This window comes from Trichosurus vulpecula, chromosome 1 (assembly GCF_011100635.1).
Source record: "Trichosurus vulpecula isolate mTriVul1 chromosome 1, mTriVul1.pri, whole genome shotgun sequence".
NCBI lineage: Eukaryota > Metazoa > Chordata > Mammalia > Diprotodontia > Phalangeridae > Trichosurus > Trichosurus vulpecula.
The window spans coordinates 23,847,813-23,851,855 of NC_050573.1; the positions used below are offsets into that span (position 1 = coordinate 23,847,813).

At 51.2% G+C, this 4,043-nt stretch overlaps 1 long non-coding RNA gene across 1 annotated transcript; it reads right to left on the bottom strand.

Moving 5' to 3' along the window:
- Window positions 1-1,005: 1,005 nt before the first annotated feature.
- On the bottom strand, window positions 1,006-3,120 carry LOC118834454. Its single transcript, XR_005009351.1, has 3 exons — window positions 2,870-3,120; window positions 1,846-1,983; window positions 1,006-1,563 (listed from the first exon to the last, which is right to left on the bottom strand). It is a non-coding gene; the product is annotated as an uncharacterized LOC118834454 (long non-coding RNA).
- Between the last annotated feature and the right edge of the window lie 923 nt (window positions 3,121-4,043).

The following is a 4,043-nucleotide window of genomic DNA, read 5'->3' on the forward strand; positions in this document are numbered from 1 at the left end:
TCAAGTCAAAAAGTCCTGCGTTCTAATCCTTCGTCAGAAATGTAATAGTTGTGTGTCCCCGAGCAAATCACTTGTACCTTCCTCTCCTATAAAATGGGGAGAACAGTGGCCCCTACCTCATGAGGCTGCAGCCTGTGAGAATGCTCGCTGTTGAAATCATTATGTAATTTATTCAATCAAGTTCAGTTCAATCATTCAATCAACATGCATTACTTAGCTATCACCATGTAACAGCTGTAGCGGATGGAAGGCTGGGCCTGGGAGTCAGGAAGGCCTGACTTTGAATCCTGAGGCAGGCACTTAATCTTTCTCTCCCTCAATTTCCTCATCTGTAAAATGGAGATTCCCAGAGGAAACATTTATTTACTTATTTATTTTACATTACATAGATTATATAAATTTATTTATTTAAACTCATTTTGAATTTAAAATATCTAGTCAGGTCATCTACTTTGAGATGTCCAAGAGGCAGCTGGTGATATATAGCTCAGGAGAGAGGTTGGACTAGATATAGATCTGAGAATTACATGCATCTAAATAAAATAATAATAATAATGATATAGCTAGCAATTACATAGCGCTTTAAGGCTTGCAAAGTGCTTTACAAATACTATCTAATTTTATGCTCACAACAACCCTGAAAGATAGCTGCAATTATGATCCAAATAAGGAAACTGAGGCAGACGGCAGTCAAGCAACTTGCCCAGGGTCACACCCTTGAGTCCTGTGCAGGGAGATGGGAAGCATGTTTCCTCACAAAGAGGACCAATATTTATTAGGGTACCTACTACGTGTCCAGGAATAGGGCCAAGCATTGTGGGATGGAGGCAAGAAAAAGCAAGAGATGATTCCTCAGGGAGTGGTTAGTATCAGCATGTTTAAGAGGAAGGAATTGGTTGTATGACCCCAGGCAAGTCACTTAACCCTGATTACCTCACCAAAAAAAAACTGAAATAAAAGGAAAGAATTTGGATCTGTTTGAAATTATGAAATGTGAGCCCACCCTGCTCAAAAAACACACATACATAGATGCCTTTATTGACGTATTTTCAATATATTGGCAAGGGAAAGGAAAACTCTTTGAGCTGGGCCCTGGAATGGTGCCCTTGCCGATCTTCCCCCATTGTTCCTGCCAGTCTGGACCAATCTCATTGGCATGACTCATCTTTCCATGGCTACTCCTCTTCTTCCCATCGCATCCCTTTTCAGTTGCCCTGTGAGGTCAATTTTACTGCAGGCTTTTTCATCTTCATTTAAGACTCAGAGGGATTCAGTGATTTTGTACCAAAGTGCCAGGAGTCTAAGGAAGGGGTGGAATTCCAGACTCTCCATGTACAACCCAACTCAGAGACCCATGATCAAATCTCAGTGAGGGCCTGGACTCAGGTTGCTGAGCTCTGGCCAGCCCTCTCATCCAGTCACCAAGTCTGCACTGCCATGAGCCTCTCCACAAAACAGTCTTTCCTAGGCTGGAAGATGCCTCAAACACCAAGCCAGAGCAATCTGCCACTTGGTTCCCAGGTTGGACATCTTGCTGTTGTCCTAAGACTCCACACTCCTCACCTGCCAAAGGGAGTGAATTCAGTCTTAAATTTCCGACCAATTAAAGAAATGTTTACAGGGGTGTGCAAATCAAAGCAGGATGGTCTCCTCAGTTAACAGCAGGAACCAAGCCCGGACTTAGGTACCTTCTCTCCAGTTCCTACTCTGGACACCTGACTAGCTCCTCCAAGACTTGGGGTGTCCCCATCTGTAAAAGGGGAGGGTGGGGCTCCATGCTCAAGCCCCTCCTGCAGCTTTCTCCTTCTGACATGCCAGATCTAGTGCCCTCCCCTCCCCCCTCACCTTCTTGATATGGGCTGCCATGTCCTTCTCTATGTTATACTTCTCCAGGGCCTGGGTGGCACACTCCACCGAGTTCTGCTGCATCTCCTCTGACATGTCCGCATTTTTGATTTCCGCCTTGCGGTCACACATGGTTACCTAGGGGAGGGGGAAGGAACACAACAGGAAACGGGGACGGAGAGGGTCTAAGTTTAGTACATCGGAAAGGTTCTCTCAACTCAGAAATAGGCTTCCTTCCTCCTCCTCCATTTAATTATTACAGAAATGGGAGGGGCAGATGGGGGGGGAAGCCCCTGCCCTCAGGAAGGTTCCAGTCTAGCAGGGGGCCAAGTAATATTTACAAACTCTGTGGCCCCCTGAACCTCCTCCCGCCCTCAAGTTTCTCCATCTGCAAAAATGGGATGAGGAGAAGAATTAGACTAGAAAGATTCACAAGCTCTGCGCCTGCCCCCTCCCCATCTCTCGCCCTCAGTTTCCCCAACCTGCAAAAACGGTGGGAGGGGGGCGAGGAGATTTGACAAGAGACTACCGAGCTCTGCCCCCTGCCCTCTCCTGCCTCAGTTTCTCCACCTGCAAAAAAGGGAGGGGGTGGAATGCGACTGGAAATCGCTCCTGGGCTTTAAAGCTCGTGCCTAGGTCGGCTACGCCCCACCAGGAAGCCCATGCGCGGCAGCTCCAGCTCCTCCCCTTCCCCTGCTCGGGCCTCAGTTTCCCCCCGTGCACCAGCCCCCCCTAAGGGGAGGGGGCGGCTCGGACTGGAACGCCAGCAGCCGCCCCACTCCCTCGCACGCGTGCCCGCGGAAATGGCCCGGGAAGGGGCGCCAGGGGCCGGGGCACCCTGCTGGCTCGAGGCCTGTCCGCGCGCCGCCCCCCCGCCAGGGCCCGGGGCACGCGCCGCTGTCTCGCGCCCGCCCTGCCCTGCTCCGGGGTCCCGCTCGGCTGCTGCGCTTCTCTGCTCCCACCCTCCTACACTCCCGGGGTCCGCGCGCTCTGCAGGGGGCAGCGGCAAAGCACGGCTCCTCACCGCGGGTCGGTGGCGCTGGCGGCTGCGACAGGTCCCGGCGGGAGGGGGCGGCGGCGGCGCGGCTCAGGCACTCCGTCCGACCCAGCAGGTGCTTTCACTGCCTAAGTAGTAGAGCATCTTAGGCACCCCACCCCAGATGCCGCTGCCTAGAGACCGGCCCCGCCCCCTGCTAGCCTCCAGCCCTGCCCCTACGCCGCGCGCCCATTGGCCCGCCCTAGTGTCCTTCCGGCGTCTCATTGGTGGACTACATCAAAGGTACCAGCAGGCTCCTTCGCCCGCGTTTTGTTGCAGACCACAATGCACCGCTGACGGCGTCGGGTAGCACGGCTGCGGTCTGGGGAGCGGCCACCTCCTCTGGCTTTTCCAGCTGCACGAGGTTTGGAGTTTCTGGATATCGCTTCACAGCAGGGGGTTCGCTGGGCAGGAGCCCGGTTAGGCGGACCGAGGGGCACCTCGGGGCTGGGGAGGCAGGAATAGTCCTGCAGGACAGTGGTGTGGCTGCCAGGGGCACATGACACAGTCGGGAAGCATGGGCGCCCTCCATAGAGTAGGTGGAGAAGGGCGCCCTGCTGGAATCCAGACAGACTGTAGAATGTAGTAGAAGGTGTATGGAATAGACTAGGTAAGACTATAGAATGTAGAATATGTATAGAAAAGACTGCATGGACTATAGACTAGAATGTAGAATAGAATATAGACCCTCCGTATAGAATGGACTACATACACTATAGGATAGGAAAAAGAACACAGACTGTAGAATGTAGATATGCAAAAGATGGAATATAGACTCGGAGCTCTGAGTCTTTGAGGGCCATGAACCCTAGCATTTTACAGATGGAGAAACTGAGACCTAGAATTGCACAAAACCGTAAGGTTTTTAAAAATCTAGGATAGAGCCCAACTGTCCTTTATTTCACCGATATGAAGACTATATCGTATTTAGTATTAGCCCAACCTGCTACAAACAAGGAAACTGGAGCCCAGTTAAGTTGCTCAAGTGCATAATTTTGAAAATCTAGAAGGGTACTTACAACAATCTAGCCTGACCCCCACATTTTACTTAATAATAACACCCCCAGAGAGAGTGGAACTAAGTTGCCCATATCCATAAAGCTGAAAATAAGATCACTGAGCCTAAACACCACCACCTCTTATTTTACAGAGAGGGAAACTG